The sequence below is a fragment of the Catharus ustulatus genome, chromosome 1 (genome assembly GCF_009819885.2).
Source record: "Catharus ustulatus isolate bCatUst1 chromosome 1, bCatUst1.pri.v2, whole genome shotgun sequence".
In the NCBI taxonomy this organism is placed as follows: domain Eukaryota; kingdom Metazoa; phylum Chordata; class Aves; order Passeriformes; family Turdidae; genus Catharus; species Catharus ustulatus.
The window spans coordinates 59,437,597-59,458,867 of NC_046221.1; the positions used below are offsets into that span (position 1 = coordinate 59,437,597).

Here is a 21,271-nt window from a genome sequence, read left to right on the forward strand (position 1 = left end):
ACCTTAATTTCAAAGCACAGCACTCTTCAAACTTGATTAACTTATCAGTTGTTCCAAAGTAGTTATTTACATGATTCCCTGATTTCTCTGTCAAGGTTGTTCTGAACAGGGGACAAAAATTCCTGTCTTCAAAATTTTGGTAAGTATTTTAAAGGTAAAATTAATATGTAGAGTAGTCTTAGTAAGGAGAAGGCAGTGACTAACAAGACAGGGCTTACAAGACCTGGACATGGGTTAACATGCTAGGAAAAAATATATACTTGTGAAGGCTTGGACAGATCCACTGTACATCACTTTCAGTCATAACTCACCAAAAATAGCAAGATGAGTTGGATGTAAGAATAAATACATGGATATAATTATACCTAAAGTCACTGTTATTGTGACAAATTGTTACATACACACAACCAATTACCCCTTCTAATGCAGCTAGGGCTACGCTGTAACCAAATGCTGCAATCTCATCTATGCAAAATAAGCAGTGACATGAACACAGGTACCTGGGCAGAATAGGAGTAGGGCATTTATACTTGCACCGCTGATTAAACTTGGCCCTGGGATGTAAATTGAGGAGAAGAAAGAAGCCTTCCTTTGAACAAAGGTATTCTCTTTCTTTACTTGAGTTTAGTTTCAGATACATCATTACCAAATGTCAGACATGAGATTCCCCTCCATTCCTATACTTATGAACTACAGAGCAGCAGTTAGAAGAATTCCTTAGGGCACAAGAGTTAAGGTTGCATGATGTGCATGCTTAAGGTTTCTGAGGCAACATTTACAAACAATAAATTATCTGGTTTTATCTTATTTCCTTTGGGGAATATTTTTTGTGTAATTTGGTTAACTGATACAAGGATTGTGTGTGCCTATGTGTATATACAAGTGCATACCCACAATTATCCCCAGGCAGAAATGTAAATAAATCGCTAAAGGTCAACAGTTGCCCTGTTGCTGAGCCAGTTGTCAGAGGCTGTCTGTTGATGAGCCAAGGAATTATGTTTTCTTAGTTATATTCACTCAGATAAGCTATCTGAAGGTGAAAGAACAGTCCTCTTGATGTCTGTTGGGTGCTAACGTATCTTGAAGATGTGTTTGCTGCTCATTTTGTAACTTACTTAGAATGCATCATGGGAGTATCCTAGGTGACCCAAAAAATGTGTACCATATTCCGTATTTCCTCTACATCCATCTGCACGATTTGTGTTACTGTCACTAAGAGCTGACAACCCGGGAAATGGAACTTTTGTGTTTTACCCCAGTTCACAGAAGAGGAGGGATCCAGAGTCCCTTCAAAAGACAGCCAACAGACATGCAGAGACCTCTCTTGTTGCTCTCTGGGCTCTCAAGAAAGTTGCTTTGGGCAGGGCTCTGATTAGAAACCTGAAAAGCTGAATTTTGCAAATGAAAACTGTTTCAGAGTGAGGATCTTTCTGCAGCTGCTGTATCAAGATGGCACTTGCGGGGGCTGGGGCCACCATTCCCCAGTGCTCCATGGATCTGCTTTCTTCTGCCTGCTTCTCTCCTTAGGGACAGGGACCCGTGACAGTAGCGCTGACACCAACTGAGTGCAGCAGGAGGCTGGAGGAAGCAGCGAGAAGCTGCACTTACCTCACACACCGAGACCACCACAGCAAAAGCAAGCAGAGGAGCTGACTTCCCAGGGCCAGAGTACCCCAGACAATGCCAGCACACTCCATCTGCCACCAGAATTGCTTCCTGTTTTTTGTTCCAGAGGGAAGGTTGAGCTGAGGGGGGGATCCTTTGCCATATTGTCTTTGCCTTCTGGTCCATCCAGTCTGTTAATGGTAGCTGCTATCTTGGGGGAGGGTTTTTCCACCCATCTCGTCCTTGTCTTCTGGTCCATGTGGCATAATACAGTGGTCACCATCTGGGGAAGAGGGGCATCCCTCTGTCCTGGGTAACCCAAAATGTTATTGTATTCCATATCCATCTGTGCCCAAAATAATTACTATCTCTTTTTAAGACAGGGGGCTGGGTTTGGGGGATTGCTGGGATTCCTTTAAAAAGTCAGAGTCACCCAAGCAGACCCTCTTTCCCCGCCTTTGCTCCTCTCTTGCATCTTGGACTGCCTCAGGATGAATTCTGGGAGTGCTTGGCTGTGGCCAGGACATTGTGTCAAGAGGAGTGGAGCAGCCCCACTCTGTGCAATCCCCAGCCCACAAACAGTGCCCAGCCAAGGCAAGAAGGGAGAGTCGCTCCAGCCCAGATGGTCTTGCCTTGCTTTGCTGTCTCCTGTCTGCCAAGAGGATGGGAAAGTTTCTTTATGAGTTCTAGCCCTTGACTGAGTACCAGCTGCTGGAGTGTGCCAGCTGCCTTTGTTGATGGAATTTCCACTGTTGGAGAGATAAGGGTTAGGGTGGGAGGGCTGCTGCCATTTTCCTCATTGTCTTTTGAGCCACATGCTCTTGGTGGGAGGTGTCACTGCCATTTTAAATTTTTCTGTTCCCAGGGAAGTTGGGTAGATTTAGCAATTTTTAATCTAATGATTATTTACAGTCATTTTTTTTGCCTGTTTCTGTTTTGCTTGTCAGTAAACATATTTCTTCACTTACGTCTACTCGTATTAATTTCTCCCAAAGATTGGCAAGAGATTGGTTAAAACTAAGGGGAGGTAGCTCATGTTAGAGTCTCTCCCTTGAATTGTCTTAAACCAAGATAGCTGGCATCTTGTGTTCTTTGTTCTTGGGGAGTCCAAGCATTTCAGCACCTTTGTGTCTAGTGGTTATCACTCTTATCTTGGCTGTTGCTGTTTGTTTTCTAGTAAAGTGTTATTTCTTCACTTAAATCTTCTTTCATTCATGTCTCCTTATTGGTAAAAGGGGAGTGGTTAAAACTAAGGGGAGGTATCTCATTTTGGCATGTCCATCCCATATAATTGTCTTAAACTAAGATGGCCTGATAACTTGTCTTCAGATGTTCTGTGAAGCTCTAAATACAACATTGGTTAGAGCATGGTGCTAATAACACCAAAGTTGCAGTTTCAATCTCTGTATGCACCAGTCACTTAAGAGCTTTACAATCCTTGAGGGTCTCTCCCAAATCAGAATGTTCTGTGATTATGTGAACAATACTGTGATCTTGAGATACAACCTTCAGTGTATTTAGAGTTGTTAGAGATTTTGTTGTACCTTTTTTATTGGGGCTGTTTAAAATAGAACCTTACAAGTCTACAAAGTTTCTTTTTCTAGACCCTCTCCTACACGTACTGCATTTTTTTCAGTAAGTGTTAGAAAAGAAAGGAAAAAGGAGTCGCAAAAACCTGAGTCATGCAGTTAGGCTACCACTGTACATCTGTCTGATACTGGAGTAGGTATAGGAATGATCCAACATAGCTATAACCTTGATCAAGCTTGAAAGAGAAATTCCCTTATTGTGAAAGAAATTTGAGTGAGGGATAACATCCATTCTTTCAGGTTTAGTTCTCCATACTGAAGAGAGAAAAGCACTGTACCTAGGTCATTTCAGAGGTGCTGCTTTTGGAATAATGTGAGATCAGGAAGATCTGTCAGTCTGTAAATTTGATGTACATCAGCTATTCTGATGACATAGGTAAATAAGTAGATATGTCTTAGCCATAATGAGTTTCTGTAGTTCTAGGCAACATCTTCTTCTGTCTGTAGCTTCGAGATTCTTGCCTGTACTGTTCATTTTATCTTGAAACTTGCAATAATTTGGTGTATTTATAATGTTCTGAAAGTAAGCAAATAATACATTAATTCCAGTTTTATTATAAGGGAAATTCCTGGTTTGGGATAAAGGACTGAAAATGTGAACTCTCCAGGGTGACAAAACAGATAGCAAAGAAAGGGAATTAAAATGAAGATTGTCATGGATAAAGAGGAGTTCATCTTAGAATTTTGCCTTGATCTACATTTTAGAGTTGTAAATTGGACTGGCACAACCATGCCAAAATGAGAGTCCTTTTAGGGAAAATATCTTTTTCTAAACTGATGGAGCACTGCTGACAAAGTCTTGGTGGAGGTGGAGGCCTCCCAGCCGAAGGCTAATTCTCTGTGTGTGGTTCATATTGTTTGAACAGGTGAGATGGCTGTAGTGCAGTGCAAAGTAAGTCTGTGGTAGGAAGCTGTGTCAACATAAGTGGGCCAAAACATGTGGAACAGGACCAACTAGAGGTCCCCAAGCTCTGCTCAAGAAATTAAGGGCTTTCACAGGTGGCTGAGTGAACCTAGAAAGAGTTCATGCTAGTGCTTCCTGCCACTTGTCATGCAATTCCCATGCGCCTTTTAATTGTCACTGTGCTACAAGTTTTCCTCCTCATTGAACAGTTCCAGTTTTGGTTTGTCTTGCAGAGTTGAATGTAAACTCTGGGAAAACACAACAGGCTGATTAGTGTCTCATGTTCACTCAGAGCAATATTGTTCCTCTGTTCTATTTTATTATAGCTAATTGAATGTATTTTCCTAACTAATGTGGCTACAGTTATTATTGCAACCCCTCTGATGCTATTGGACAGCATAAGCTTACATCAAGCTCAAAAATTGTGTCTTCTTCTCTCCCCATATGAGTTAAACTGGGGAGAAAAAGACTATTTTGATTTATAAACTGGAGTGGAGGAGAAAGGATACAGGAGTTTGAAATAGCATTGAGTACCTGGAACCTGGAGGCAGACATGTCTCAAATCACAGGAAGGTGTTTTATAAAAATATTTTGTCTTCTTGTTGCATCCCCCTTTCATAACATTTGCAGATTAGATTCTACTCTTTGGGGTCTATTCTTTGAATCATGTAATTATGGATTAAAAATAAGACATCATATTCCCTGAGAAGAGCAATTACCAGACCTATCATTTATGTGAGTCATAGATGAGCCATTTTTGTACAGCTGACATTAAAATGAAAGTTTAGGAATCTTCCTCAAACTGGAGGTGGTATGTAGGGTTGTAAAAAGCAGCCAGGAGTTGAGTCACTGGACAAAAATTTATGCTCCTTTGGGCACAGATATTGGTTTTACATGTTACAGAGACATAGCATACTATGCTTAAGAAGGGATAATTAACTAATGTTATTCATAGACACTCAACATGTGCAGAAGATTCTGTCTCAGAGCTGTTATCTCTAGAGACTGTTCTGAGTTGGGCCCTGTTTCACTGTATGAAAAAGGGAGGTGGAGGAAGAATAATATATTATTTTGAAGCTCCTGTGCCATCAAAAAACCCCAGCAGTCACCAGTGCTTAGAATACATGGAGCAATGCACTGGGATTTGAGGAGCCATGTTGCAACATTGTGCTCTAGGTTATTTTTATTTTTATTTTAACTTTGTGTAGCCAGTTACAGAAACTTTTTTATATTCTGCACTAAATATCCATTCATGTTACACTAAATATATAGATAGCAATACATAGCATTTGATTCAGTTGCCTCCCATCACAGGAGTTGAAGAACTGTGCAATTGATCTCTGTGTGTGGAACTTCTGTTTGAGTCCTATGAGAGAACTGATTTGAGTTTTATGAAGAGTAAAAAGGGGCAACTGTTTTACTTTTTATTTAGTTCCCTTTCCTACTGGTTTTCTCTGTATCAAATAACACATGAATTCCCTCACACAGTACCACAAGACTTGCCTTGAAAGCACTTCTGGAGTTGGTGTTTTTTTCTGGATTACAGTTGTGCTAGTATATGTTAAACAAAGCATCAATTATACAATATATTAGAGGCTTTTCTGCAGCCTTCACAATTTTACTTTTAAACTTGCCAATTGCAGTATATTTCACTGGTTTCTTCTTAATGCTTCTTAGTGCAAAAGGGAAAAAAAACAGAGAGGAGAAATTCTGGGAAACTGGAGAAAAGCAATACTGGAATATGTAAAGTACCAGGCATTTTTTGTTATATCATCATGAATACCTATATAGTGCTCATTGTATCATAATTATATACATGAGCCAACCTTAAAACTGCATGGTCCTGTTTTTTACAATTATTTTCAGCATGCCTATACTATCTTGTAGTGGGTGATGCAGACAGGCACTTACAAGGGCTTGATAACCTGCAAAAATGTAATAATTTATTAGGAACATGATAAATCAGTACAGGGGAAAATGGTGTAAATACTACGCAAGTTTCTTGTTCTTGTCCATTTTTTATTAAATAATCAGAGTACCAATGAGAATCAGATAATTGATACAATTTTTCTGCAGCCCAAACCTTCAGTAGGTATGGACTGAAGTTATTTACAGTTTAGAGATTTTTGAATTTTTCATTTGATTTTGTACCAACTGAACCCAGAAGGTTTATGCAGATTGATGTTTCATTGCTACACTTGTAACATAATCACAAGTGTGTTTGATAAGTCAGCAGATTTAACACTATCTTTTTAATCATCACAGATACCAACTATCATCTGTACCAGTAAGTCAGTGATGGGAAATAAGTTCATTCCTAGAACATAGAACATAGGGTTAAATATGGTCAGCTGGTGTGGTAGCTTGAAAATTTATGAAATGGTGATGTAGTGCCCAAAGCTGACATATGCAGGGGCAATTAATAAATCATAGAATAGTGTGGGTTGGAAGAAACCTTACAGATCACCAGTTCTGTCAACAGTACATGAATGAGATGATTATTACTTGTACAGCACTGCAGCTATAAGGATTCATTTAGCTGAAAATGAAAAGAAACAATAAAACCAGTTACCAGTGAACTCTGTCTTTTTCTTGTTGCAAATAAAAATGTGGTGATTGTTCATGCCAGAATACAGAGCTGGTGGAGAGACATTTATGAAACACTGAAAATTCTTATGCTACTGTTTATGTTACATTTGGAGCTACTCAAAGTTTTTTTGTGATTTCTAACACTGAAGTGAGATTACAAATTTATATTAAATAACCTAGTTTGCAAGAGTGTACTGAGTTTTCAGAGATTTGCTCAAGGGAAACTTGGTATCTATCAAGTACTCCTGATGTAAATGTGATGTATATATATATATGTTTTATGAGTGGTTATAAACATAGCATATGTCATCACTGTATGTACTTTATGCACATGAAAGACTACTGTTCTGGTTTGTGTCTGTGTTATTTAAGGAAAATAGCAATAGGACTGAAACCATTTGTATATGCCCTGATTTCTGTGTGACTTGCTCTCCAAGTTTTTGGTTGCTGGTAAGAATAGATGGTTGGTTTCAACACAGTGATAACTGACCAAGCAATCCCTCCTTCCTTCTGATATAAAAACTTTATTTGTTCACCTGATACATACTCAAATTTGGTTGCTTCTGTAGAAACCAGTAAGGATAAAGCAAGGAGTAACCCAGTGTAAAAGGTATAAGTCACTACCATAACTAGTCTTCTTCCTTTCTTTGGAATATTTAAAAGTGTTTGTGATATTATTGAAGTAGAAGACAAGACTATTTTGATGACAGGTTAGCATAGCACACAGCAGATTCCTTGGCTCAGCAAGTTTGTGTCTGAGATGAATATTCAACGTGGTCGGCAACAACATCTCCAGGCAGGTTCAAAACCACCGAAACCTCTTTAAAACACAGACACAGATCTTCTCCTTTCCTATCCTTTCCCGTTCCTAGGAAAAAGTGATGAAGGGAGGAATTCACAATATAGAGGAGATAATTACAGCTGTAAACATATAAGAAGGTATTATTTACCATAGACATACTATAAAATGTAAAGAACATTTATGCTAGGCTAAACACTGTGGTATTAACTGTACACACTGAACTTCCTGACACTGACCCTTTACATTTTAGATGTTAGGCAAAAATACAGTAATTTCATGACTATAAGGCGCACCGTTTTGACTAAAATTTTCCCTCGAACCCGGAAGTGCCCCTTATAGTCTGGTGCGCCTTATCTGATGTACAAAGTTGCGAAATTTGCCAAGCCGGAAGTGTGAGCTGTGAGCCGTGGGGGGAGCCGGAAGTGCCACGGTAGCCGGCTGGGGGTGGGCCCGGAGGCCCACGGCACCGCCCCTGCCAGGTGGAGGCGGGCCGGGGGCCCGCAGCACCGCCCCTCTCAGGTCCAGGCAGTCCTGGGGGTCCATGGCTGCCTGGTGAATGCGGGCTAGGGGGCCCGCGGCACCCCCTTCCCGGGTCCAGGCAGTCCCGGGAGCCCATGGCTGCCGGGTAAAGGCAGGCTAGGGGGCCCACGGCACCCGCCTTCCCGGGTCCAGGCAGTCCCGGGGGCCCATGGCTGCCGGGTCCAGGGGGGTCCGGTGGCTCGCGGCACTGCCCCTGCCGAGTGGAGGCAGGCTCAGGGGCCAATGGCTGCCAGGTTGAGGCGGGGCCTCGGCCAGCAACCGCGCGGGGTGAGCTGGGGGTGGAGCCTCGCTGCAAAAAAAAAACATGCGCCTTATAGTCCAGTGCGCCTTATCTGATCTACAAAGTTGCGAATTTTGCCGACTCCAGGGGGGTGTGCCTTATAGTCTGGTGCGCCTTATGGTTGTGAAATTACTGTACTTTTTTTTCTTTGGCTAATGCCATATGTAAAAAATGAGCTTATATAAGCTGGTATCTGCATATACGTGATGTATTGCCTAAGTGCAAGCATCTCAAAACCATGTGTCAGAGCACTAAATCATGATAGCTTAAATTTAAAAAACATATAATAATTTCTGCCTTCTTCCCTTGGAGGCCAAGTTTTGAAACTTTCGCTTGAAAGCTAGAAGGTGATTGTAATTCTGCTTTTGTTTTGTTGGTGTTGCAGGCACTTTGTCTGCCTATTCCCATAATATGAAGCATCGCAAAAACAGACTTAGCTTTGAATTTTGAAACCCATCTCTGGGATCTCTAGAGATCTCTGTTTCTTGGTGGTCCTTTGTCCTCAATGCAATGGAATTGCAAATATTAACCACTATATTGCCTAAACCAGCCAGGGGAAGTGCCTAGTGCTAGAATAGGCTGGCTGTAAATCCAGCCTCTAAGAGTAATAAAATAAGGTGTTTATTATTGCTTATCACTTCTATGAGCTTGTTTCTGGAACAAGCTACAGCGAGGTCACATCAGTAAGGACACAGTTTAGATGAGATCCTAGTCAAAAGATGCATATTCAAATCCTTTCCTCTGTCACTAGTAATATGCGTTCACCTCAAGAGGGGCATCAGTTACCATCTGATAGCATGGTGTGTGTTAGCAAACCCTTTTTGCTTCAGTTAATATTTGATTAACTCTCTCTCTCTCTCTCTCTCTCTCTCTCTATATATATATATATATATATATATCTATATGCAAGGAATGGCCTTAAGTTATAACTGTTCCAGCTAAATTTCAGGGTAACTTTAGGGTAGACATTTCACACCAGAGGAATGACATGAACTCTCATTTTTTGCCTCTAGGGTAAGACCTCTGCTTTCTGAAACATGGAGCAAAAAGGCTGTAGTACTTGCGTGTCCTCCCTGCCCTGCTCTTTGGCTGTGTTATGTCACGGAAGTTGCTCCTTATGTAAGTGGCAGCAGCTGTGAACCAGCAGGTACAGAGAGCAGTGTCGTGTGTGCGTGTCCTGCAGGAACTCCAGGTGTGGAGCTGCCCTTTCTTGAGCGACTTCAAGGGAGAGGTAATTCTTGGTGTGTAACAGCACAAATATCAGTGCGATAAAGAACTGTACTTGCATGAACATGTGTACACAGGGAATCTACACCCTTAGGCAGTATCTAAGCAGTGATTTTAGGGATCATCTTTGCATCTTTGGTGCCGTGCTGAGAAACTTAACAGGTGCAGAACTCTCAATTGCACGCAATTGATTTTGGGCTCCTTATTGCGGCCGCTCGTGGTGTTAGCCTCACTCCTCTGCCGGCAGCCACGCCGAGCCATCCCGGAGAGAGGTAAATCCTCTCGTTTCAGGAGCTGCAACTCCTAGCCTTGACTGAAGCCACGGGGGCACAGGGAGGAAAGCCCAGCCGTGCGGGGCTCCAGGGGTGGCGGCGCTCTCCCGGCCGGGAGATCCCCCACCCCCTTCCGAAGCGGAGCAGCCTCCCGAGCGAGGCGGGCGGGCTGTCGCGGGGAGATGGCGCCAGGTAGCAGGTCCGAGCAGGGGGCCGCTGTCGCCGCCTCAGGGTGAGGGGCGGCGAGGCGAGGCCAGGCCCGGCAGGGCTGCCCCGCACCCCCGCCCCGAGCCGGGAGCAGCGCCACGCTCCTCTTCCCCGCCTCCTCCTCAGCCTTCAGCGAGACGCTGCAGGCTTCTCACGGCGCAGGGAGCGCAGGAGATAAAAACAAGTGTGTGCGGCGCTGGGGGAAGGGGATCCCTGCTCCCGCTCCGGGAAGACGAGGTAAACTTTGTCAGCCGTCCTGACCCACGGTAAAAGGAGAAGGCTCCCGGCCAGGGCGGCGCGCGGGGCTTTGTTCCGAGCGGAGCGGAGGCGATCCGGCGGCGGACAGGGCAGCAGAGGGGAGGGAGGCCCTTCGGCGGGGCCGCCGCGCTGGGACTGAGGAGATGCCCCCACAGGGGCCGCTGCCGGGCGCCCCGGAGCGTGTTGGGGTGGGAAGGGAGCAGCTCCCGGTGGTGGGGCCGAGCGGGAGCTCGGGCAGTCCAGAGGGATCGGGAGCGCCGTGCACCGGGACAGCGTTGGGCGAGCTCGTGCTAGCGGGAGGGCAGAGGTGGCGGAGCGGCGCCGCAGGGAAGGCGGGATGGCGCCGGGGCTGAGGCCGTGCCAGCCGCGAGAGGCTCCGGCCGAGCGGCGGGAAGGCGCTCCCGTGTCTCTGCAGCCGCGCTGGCTCTCTCCGTGCTGGGCTACTTAGTGGCCAGGCACTTGCTTCTCTCTTTGAAAGTTACTTCAGCCTGTGGGTTTGTCAGGCAGGAGGACCCCCGGTCTGGGGCTGAGGTGCGTCCGCCAGCACGGAGTCCCTGCCCCGGCTTGTGCTCCTGGGTTCGCCGCCAGCAGACAGCCCTTGCTGACGTTGCCCTGGACCACTGCAGCACATCTGTTGGTGTGTGTGATAAATGGTGTTGTCTTTGGTACCCACCCAGATCTCTCCCCATGCTCAGCTTTTCTGAACTGTTGGCAGTGTCTTGCCATCCCTGGCTAAAACTTTCACTTGCTTGAAGCTCTCTGGTGCCTTTTTTTGATAAATGATCCTTCCTGAGGTTCGAGATTCAGGGCTTTTGTGTGTTTCCTGACAAACGTCCAGGTCTTAAACAGCTTTTGGCATTGGTGCTGGTCAGTAGCGCAGGCTGGATGGCTCAGGCTCCACAGCTGTGATCCTCCATGTCGGGTGGTCTCATGAAAGTTAAGGAGTTGCACCTTAACCAAGAGTCACATTTCCAAGCCTAGAATTAGGTGAGAACTACAGTATTTTCTGTAACTCGAATTTTTTAATTTTGGAATGCTGTTTTTATGTTTAACAGTGTGTGGTTTTTTTATTTTATTTTTTTTTCCTTAATGCTGAGAAGTGCCTGGTGGTAGTCATTGCATTTGTAATTGCAGTGTTCGCTTTCTACTAGGTATGAAATGAAACAGTAGCAAGAGCTATAGGGGCTTTGGGACTATTTTATGTGATGTTTGATAGGAAATTTTGTGTGCTGCTCAGCTTCAATTGATTATAGATGTATTAAGCTGGCTGATTTTTAAAAGAAGCTGCTACACTTAGTCTAGGCTAAGCAAGACTTTTGCTTAAACTATTGGGATTTTTGATGAGGTTGAAGCTGTGAGAAAGAGCCTTTGAAGTATTGAAGGTAGTGGGTTTTTCATCCTACATAGCCAGATTTGGTGCTTTTTTTTTGGTGTAATTTAATTGATTACTTCTAATAGCTAATGCTTATTGGAAGGTTTAATTAGTCATATAATTTGTGGGAAGTATGTGTGCTCCTGAATCAGTGCTGCATTGCCAAGAGTTTTCTGTGAGTTAAGTTAAAACATTCTATTTCAGGTTAGATTGTGTATGTGCCCCAGGGAATGGTTATTTAGATAAGGCAGTGGCCAGAAGTAGTTTAATCAGTGTTCCTTGCAATCTCTGATTTAATCCAAAGTACCTTTCTGCAGGTCTCACTTTGTTTTCCTAAAACAGCTGTGATATTTTGGGATATCATCACCATTGGCATTACCTTCTTTGGCCTGCTCTTGTTTTCTGGTCATTCATAAAATATTTATATCTGGAACACAGAACCCACAACAGGGATCTTTTTCTTTCTCTCTCTGGGCTGCTTGCAGGCTGGCCCGTGAGTCCATTCCTCAGGCTTATCTGCTTCTTTGACTATAAGTTCTATGGCTAGCAGATCAGAAGATACCACTGAGATAGAGATACAGTAATAGAATATTGGAAAAATACAGCAGTTTCTTTTGCATTAGAAAAAGATGATGAGGAGTGTCTCAATGTCTTCTGTCTGACTTTCCTTCTCTGGAAGTGACCATAATATGACAGAGAATGGGTTGGTATTTTTGAGAGATGAGTGGCACTTATTTAGGTAAAACCATGTTAGTATAATTACCTATGTGTCTCCTAAATATATTCTTTAACAAAAAGAGAAATGGTAACTAAAATAGAGCAGTTCTGAAATTGCATAACAGGTGTAATGAAGGAAAACCAATGTAAAGAAATTATTTCAGAAGTCAGTCAAAAATACTATAGAAACATAATAATTTGTTAGCATTTAATTTTTGGGCTTACAGTTCAGTTTTATTCCTGGTGAGCACTAGTGTGGATCCATAGGCTAAACCTGACCAGCAACAAGGAAGTGAAGCCTAGGAAAGAAGACTCTTTGCAGGTCGAGTTAACCTTAGTTTCTGTGCTTCCATGCAGAGAGCTCAAATACAGGACTGAAAGCAACCAGAAATTACCATATCATAACGAGAGTCTATGTGTCACCTACACACCTGAGCTATTGCTCTAGAGTCTCTGGAAAATAGCTCTTATAGCTCTTGATGGAGACTTTCCATCTGTGAAGGAAGAGGTGTGATGGGAGGGATGGGAGACAGGGAATGAATGATTCAGCTCTTTTTTTTTTAATTTTTTTTTTTTTTTTTTTTGGGGTGTGTGTGTTGGGCTGGATTTTGGATTTTTTTGTTCTGTTGTTTCTCCTGGTCTTAGTACCTTTGTGGGCAGAAGGTGAAAAACAAACCAGATGACTGGATAGCTTCTCTGAAAGTTAAGTTTAATTCCTGCTTAGTTATTTCTGACACAGCAGGCCTGTAACAGGGATTCCTGTGTAAGTATTTGCAGGTGTTTGGCATCAAATTATTTTAGTGAGGGGTAGGGAAAACAAACATCTGGGAAATGTCAAAGCTATTAAAGGTTTTGCTAGGCCAGTGTCCCCAAAGTGAAGCCTGCCATTTGATGATGAATAAAAACTGAGTTTCAGAAAATTAGCCTGCAATATGATATTTTACACCTAGGGATAGAGGAGGCTGCTGTTTGTGATAAATGGGAGTCTGAGGCTTTCTTGTCTTGGTGGTAGTGTGAAGGAGTCTGCAGAGATAGTGGTAATACACTTAATGCATCTAAGTGCCCCCTCACCCTTATATCCCACTTGATTTGGTAGTCTTCTGTATTGTCTTCTGTATTGATGTATTTCACAATCTAACTGTGCTTTTAAAGTTGCTATTTTTTTTCACAGCTGAAGAAGATAACTGGATTTGCATACTCAGGACTTGTTAACTTCTAGAAAAGAGCATAGTTTTTCTGTGCTTGATATATTTAGCCAGAATTTTCATAGTCTGCAGGGTCTGTTGTAGTGATCTGCCAGTGATAGGAAATTTACCTTATCTTGCCTCAAAGGGATTAGGTGTCCACCTTTGTTTTTTCTTTTGCTCACTAGTCCCTCTCTCATCTTGCCTACCCCACCATGCTACTATCTAATTACCCTGCAGGTACAGACCTGTGTGATAACAAAATTGAGATAATGAATTGCTTGAGGCATAAGGTGGCAGATTGATGCGGCAATCTAATGGACAGATGTGTTGATGCAGCCTGCTTTGTGTGCATCCACTGAAAATGATCTGAGGAAACTAGACAGCCTCAGACAGAGGATGGGAAGATGTCTGTGTAGTTCCATGAACTGCATAGACTCTCTTAGCTTTGGGGATGGCAGAAGGAGGATGTGAATTCATTTAGGAGTGTATTTATTTGTGATTTGGGGAATAAGAAAAAGAATGGTGGTGTTTGGAGAACAATCTATTAGCTTTATATGTTTGGGAGAAACCTCTAGAGCTTAGCTTTTTAAATAGAACTTTGTCTTTCATTGATTTTCTGAAAAAAACCAAAACTTTGATGATATCTTTTAAGCCTTAACTCAAAAAGCAACATAGAGGCCATTTTTTCCCTCCCCATTTGATCAAATCTATATGCTTGCGGATAGAGTGAAAAGGTGATTGAAGACAGACGATTTTACTTTCAATTAAAATGCTGTATTATGGTTTTTCTTGAAGGAGATAATTTTAGTGGGGGAAACTCTGGAATCCTGTGGTGTGAGTTTGAGCTCTTTTCAATACAAGGAAGAATGAACATTAGACTGTATATAATATTTTCAATGTACCACACTACCTTGTGTACTTTGCATACCATTTCTCAGACTCTATGCTTTGTAAGCATATTATTATCATTGATCAATAGAAGAACTGCATTTACAGCTTTCTTTTTAGTTGAAATAAAATAGGTAGCCTTCCTTCTTCCATAGGTCTTTCTGTACTTGTTCTTTTTCTGCAGCTAGTACTACTAAAAATTTTTGAGGAGATAAGGTAAAAAGAAATCACTAGTGTGTAATTTGATGAGGGATATTTATATTTATGTAATACTGCCTTGTTGGATACCAGAGTCTCTGCTGAAATATTTTCTCTATCAGCATTTGTTTGTGCCATATAAAGCATATTGCACCTGTTATCTTTTGGCAGACAAAAACTTCAGGTTTTTGCAAGGCTTCTTGGTTGCCAAAATAGGACATTTTTGTGTCCTAATAATCCTTATTCATCTTGGTTACTGCGTTTTGGGCCTCTTGTGCATTTAGGTTTCCATATATCTTCTTTTAGTGATTCAGCAAGTTGCTGCAATTGAAAAGGACCCAGAGGACACTTCCATCTGGCTTCCCACCTATTCTCTGGAAGGGATGAGGAGGGCCCAGAGAGCTGTGTTCTGCATTCTCCACCTTTTTTCCTGCTGCTAGTCAAGCATCAGGATGCTGCTGTTGCTTCTTGTCCTTGTAGAAGTGGCTGTGTCCTCCTTCTCCAGTCTTCTGGCAGCAATAGTGTCAGTAGCTCAATCCTCTGACGTACTGAGGTTTTTTCCTATTTCAGGGCTGTGGCTGTGGTTAGCAGAGATAGCTTGCTGCTGTTAGAGGAGTTGGTAGTTTGGCAACATATGGGGGAATTGAGGGCAACCCACTGTGAAGAAGGGGGGTAAAACTGGTGTTGGTATCTGAGACTAGACCATTGTGGTAAATAATCCACTCTTCAGAGAACCAAGGTAGATACCACAGCACTTTGTTTGGGGTGCTCATCTGCAGACTGGAAGAAAAGGTAGAGGAGGAGCTTGAAGGTGAGCCTTCCACATCAGAGGATAGTATATTGGCTTAGAGGTCTTCCAGTCTTGTCTCTTTGTATGCTGTACATGCAGAGTATCACCTTCCTGCTTCAGTGCTTTAGTATGAAGTGCAGTTGCTGTAATAGGGAGACAGATGTGCTCAGGTCATGAATTCCTGGCTGTTTCATACCAACTACAAGCTAGTGGATTACTCCATTGGAGGTTTCTTCCAGAGCTGGATGGACCTAGCTTTAGCAATGTTAGGTTCTGTACCACATCGTGAGCATCCTTGTTTTCTACCTCTCATGGAGCTAGTGAAGAAGGAGACATGATTTGTGTTCCACAGCCTGGTGTGACTTTCCCCCTAATTGTAAATGAGGCAGTCATGGAAATACAGCTTTTGCACATGCAAACTTTTGATGAATGGGTGATAGTGACTTGGTACAGGATACTTTTCTAATAGTCAGTGTCCTGGAAATAGTAGATATAAAGAATATCTTTGTGAGCATCGTGTGTTTCTGGGAGCATCTGACTTTCTGAAAATATGTGCTAGGTTTTGTTTACCTGGTAGATCTGAACTTTTCTGTAGTGTTTGCAATTGAAATGTAATTTTTAACAAATTGTTGATATTGTACATCTGCCAGGTGATGGGCGATTTTGCCACTTTAAAATTTATTATGTATACGTGGAGAAACTGTAGCTGCAGCTTCCTGATGATAGCTAATAAACACATAGACTGTTGTAGTGGTCAAGAAATGAGAATCTAGGTCTATGGTTTAATTAATTGCTGTTGATTTTAGTATGTAAACAATTTATTGCTTGAAAAACCTCTGAAAACACTTCCTTTAAGATCACAAAGTATTTCACTAAGTCAGAAATATGTCATTCTTGGGGCATGCTATCTTTTTTTGCGGTCATTCAATTATTCTTGCAGTTATCAGCCACGCTCAGTCTCTTGGACTATTTTTGTTTTCAGTTGAGATGGATTTGATTTGGAAGATGAAAAGTAAAGTACAATCTGTTACTGCAGGTTCTGGGAAACCTGGCATTTCCAGTGGTAAATTCAATAGGGTAGGGTGTTTAACATCAAACTCTGGGGGAAAATGTAGGGTTTTTTTAGTAGTTGACTGGATTTTAAGTACAGTAATTTCACGAGTATAAGGTGCATCGGAGTATAAGGCACACTTTTTTTTTGCAGTGAGGATCCGCGTGCAACAAAGTAACGAATTAGTAACGGAATTGTGCGATTGCGGGGTTTACGGGCAGGTGCTCAATTTGCAAACACTTTTCACAAATTGGTGTAGCTTTTAAACACAGCCCCAGGTGCCCTCCCCATGCTGCGGGCCCCGGCACTCCTGCCCGCCCCTGGTGCTGGCTGGTGCGGTTCGGCTCCCATGGCATGGCCCGCTGTACCGCTGCACTGCCCCGCAGCCCCCCTGCCTTGGGTTGCCTTCTGGTTGGCAAATTTCCAAACTTTGTCTATACATAAGGCACTCCGGGGTATAAGGCGCACTTTGGGGTTCGGACCAAAATTTTAGTCAAAATGGTGTGCCTTATACGTGTGAAATTGCTGTAATAGATGTTTAGATTAATAGATTTTAGTTGTACCACTGAGATTGTTATTTTCCTGTTTCTTAAAATTTCTGTTTTATCTGGTCTAGCCCCAATATTGGATTTTTTTGATCTCTAAGGTTATAAGCATCTAAAACCCCCCTGCTATTCTATTATAGCTGCACTTGCTCTTTGAGTATGGTTTGTTGAAATAAAAACTTTCAAGTATCAGCAATGTGCACATTTTAGAAGTACATCTTCAATCCATAAGTAAAATATAGCAGATAAATATGGGCAAGTCTACATACTTTCTTTATGACTGTGGGAAGAAATGACTGACAATTCTGTAGTTGTTTTCAAAGGAGATACATGTTTTGTGCTTTTTGTAGTCTTGCAGGTGTTCCCTTTCAGCAGGTATTCAGCAGTGGCCTTACTGCAGTTGATTCCAGCTGTTCTGTGTTATTTTGAGAGCTTTTTGTGTTCTGCAGTGTTTTATGGAAGCTGATATTCTTGTCTAATTTCTTTCTGTGTCCTATATACTGTGGTTATGTAAAATATTTTGGTGCTGCCTTGCCACTCCTTTGCTGGCCTGCCTTTCAAAAGTATATTTAAATGTGTAAGCTTGAATCTTATGTTAATATTTGTCTGTCTGTATGAAAATACATACGTGTTTCAAGATGCTTAATGATGGGGCAGAGGAGGAAATAGGCTTAGCGCTGTCTTCACACTTTAAAATTCTTCCACAGAGTTCTTGCCTTTTGCAGCTTAAATATTCTACATTTTCAGTCTAATACTTTGCTTTTACTTCTGTGCTGCTTTCTGGAATGTGCTTAATTTGTGATATTTTCTCCCCCTCCCCCCATTCCCAGCCTTGGTAAGCACTGGACTTTTCTCCAAGGAGTAGCTTTGCTGAAGCACAATAGCTTTATTGTTAACATTGATAAAGTGCATCATGGGATTTATAGTTCCATCTAGGAAATGAACCTCTAGAGGAGTTATGCCAGAAGCCAGTTAAAACTCCATTCCCCAGGAAGTGCAAAAGTAGCACGTCAAAATCTTTTAGCTTGTTCTGGGGATATCTTTAGTTTAATACTTGCTCTTTCTGCTGTGCAAAGGTATTTCGAAGAAAGCAAATTTTTAAAAATTGCAGTTTTAACTTTTTAATTCTATGTCATTGACTGTTTGACTGTTCCCTGTGTGTATACATGCTGTTACTCTATTTTGTTTTGAAATGCAGTTGCTCATTCTGCCCTAAAAAGAGAATAGCTGTTCTCTTTGTATGTTCGGGTCATAAAGTGTGTCAACAAACTGACCTTTCGTGAAAACTGGAGACTAGTTAATGAGGCACTCCAGCTTTCATTATGGCTTGCAGGAGATGGTATACCACTTACCAAGAAAGAGGATTTGGGGACTAATTGGGAAAGAGTGGCTGTGTTCAGCAGTGATGTTTTGAATGTGCAAATACAGAACAATACTTTGGTGGAAAACCAGGACTGAAACTTTGATTCTAGTCTAGGTTAAGACAATAGATTCAAAATGGTCAATGATCACGTGTTGCGTGATTACGTGTTGCTAGAAGAAACTGATAATCAGAAAAATCTTTGAGAATTATTTTCTGATGGCTTGTGCTCATTTGTGAAGAAGGCAGCCCCTAGTTCAATGAATTAACAATTCATATAAAGACTCAGTTGTTCTGGTTAGTGCCTTTATCTGTGTGCTTTAAAGTGAGACTGTGTCTACTGCAGGTATGACATTTTGTGAAAACAGTTATTCTGCTTAATGCAGAAAATGTGGTTAGGCTGAGCTGGACTGAAATGTGAGTAAAATTGTGTTGGTTGTGCATGGCCTGGTTTTTGGTAGTGGGAGGTCACAGAGGTGGCTTCTGTGAGAAGCTGCCAGAAGTTTCCATCATGTCCAGCAGAGCCAATCCCTGATGGGTCTGAAGATGGACATGCTGCTGGCCAAAACTGGGCCAGTTGGAGATGATGGTAACACCTCTGTGATACCATATTTAAGAAGAAAATCAAAACAAAGTTGAGACACCAGTGTTTTTCTATCCAGAAGAGGAGGAGGTGAGAACATGTGAAGGAAACATGGAGACACCAAGGTCAGTGCAGAAGGAGGGGCAGGAGGTGCTCCAGGTACCAGAGCTGAGATTCCTCTGCAGGCCTTGGTGATGACCATAGTGAAACAGCTGTGCCCCTGCAGCCCATGGGGATCCATGGGGGATGCAGAGATCCACCCACAGCCCATGGGGATCCATGGGGGATGCAGAGATCCACCCACAGCCCATGGGGATCCATGGGGGGATGCAGAGATCCACCCACAGCCCATGGGGGAGGTGCTCATGCTGGAGCAGCTGGATGCCTGGAGGAGGCTGTGATCCAGTGGGAGACCCAGTGGAGAGAGAGGGTGTCCCTGCTTGCAGGCTGGAGCAGCCTGTCCTTGGAGGACTGCCTCATGGAAGAGTGACCCACACTGCAGCAGTTTTGGGAGGACTGTCTGCCTGTGGGAGGGACTCGTGCTGCAGTGGTTTTGGGAGGACTGCTGCTTGTGAGATTGGAGCCGTGCTGGAGAAGTTCACAGTGAACTGTGCCCTGTGGGAAGGGACCCCATGGTCTCACAGGGGAAGGACTCCTCTCCCTGAGCAGTGAAACAAAATCTCGTGTGGTGAACTGACCAAAATCCCTGCCCCTGTCTCCATGCGCTATCAGTGGGAAGGAGGGAGGAATCGAGGGGGAAAAGAGTGGGTTTAAGGGCTTATTTTGCTTTTCATTATCCTCCTCTGATTTTGTTAGTAATAAATTTACTTTGTACCTATAAGTTGAGCCTGTTTTGCTCTTGGAGTGTCTTTTCCTACTCCTTATCTCAGCTCATGAATCCTTTGTTATTTTTTTTTCTCTCCTCTGCCCATCTGTAGCAGAGGAGGGTGAGTGAGCAGCTTTCATGGGTGCCTGGCGTTTGGCCAGTGTCAAACCACGACAGTGTCCTGGGTAATCATTCTAATTTCAAACATTTTGACTTTTTGCTCTGGGAGGGACTGGAGGGATATATATGTGTGGATGGGAGGTGGTGAACATTCCTGAAGGGGATTAATTTTGAGGTGACTTAGATACTTTGATCCTTTCCATCTGCAGGTTGGCTTGTTTTAGCTTGCTAATATAGGGATAGCAAATTCTCGCCTTCCTTTTATGTTTGGAAAACGCTTATAGCCCACACATGACTCTGTAATTGGGGAGAGATTGTTCATTCTTGCCTGCAGGAAGACATTTCTCTGTCTGCTGACACGGAGCTCCGGACTAGATAGAGGGAATGTGAGAAGAATGTAGATGGGAAGCAGGGCTGCACAGCTCCTAAGCTACAACTCTTGAAGAAATTGACACTAATTGTCCAGAATGGCATCATGTATTCTGCAGGATGAGGGAAGTAAAATTGCTCAGTAGCACTCCAAGCCTCCTCTGTGTCTCTGTATAATGTTATGGTTGTCTGTAGTACTTGGTTACTGTATAGAAACTTTAATGACTTTAGGAAAATTTGATTTATTGACAATCCACAATAATTAATTCTCATGAACACATTTTTCTTGTTTATTTCAACTTCAGACCTCTTAAATGTGAGTAGAAGGGATCATGTACATTTAAGTGACCTAAAAATAGACAAGGGGTTGGTGATAGCAAATTTTATGCTCTGCTTCTCAACCAAACATCTTAAAGACCGATAAGCTTGTTCTCTGTTGAACTTGTACTGCCCTGCCTCCTCTCAAGTTGCTCTTTTAAGTCAAGATTTTCCAAAAGAATGATGATTTTCTTTGCACTGTATTTTCTCGGAATTCTGCTTGGGTGCTTATCCTGCAGGTGGAATAGCACTGGTCGGATTACAGACTGATTTAATCCCCTGCCTTTTCCCCACCTCAGAAGGCATTTTGTAAAAGTTTTCTATGTGCACATGTGTCATTTGGAACTTTTTGTCTCTCTGAGGATATTTATTTCTTATTAAGATAGAAGCTAGCAGAATATGAGTCATGGTCCTGGCATAAACTTATATATATATATATTTTTAGTGTAATTTCCCCTGGTGTTGCTTCTACATCTAAAGATTTTAGGAGTTTTCTTTGGATTGAGATCACTCTTTGATCATTTGAAGATCTCGCAGAATTTTGTTCAGAAATGTGTTTGACAAAGGCCGTGTTCTAGGATGAAAAAATGTCCAGCTTTGATTAGAGGACTTACCTTGATGCATTTGTAGTTTGTGGCTCATTGTGCGTTGTGGTCCTGAGGAAAGAATATCAA

The 21,271-nt window shown here is 42.6% G+C and overlaps 1 protein-coding gene across 5 annotated transcripts in view; it reads left to right on the forward strand.

The window, feature by feature from the left end:
- TNS3 (tensin 3) overlaps window positions 1-21,271 on the forward strand; it is a 232,374-nt gene that overhangs the window by 28,421 nt on the left and 182,682 nt on the right. Inside the window, exon 1 of one of the 5 annotated variants that reach the window (XM_033053282.1) lies at window positions 9,522-9,540. The exons of 3 other annotated variants lie outside the window; for them this stretch is intronic. The gene's annotated coding sequence lies outside the window, so the exon portion shown is untranslated. Of the gene's footprint in view, window positions 1-9,521; window positions 9,541-10,041; window positions 10,253-21,271 lie in introns of those variants that run through there. One more of the 5 variants, XM_033053277.1, reaches the window with a different exon arrangement.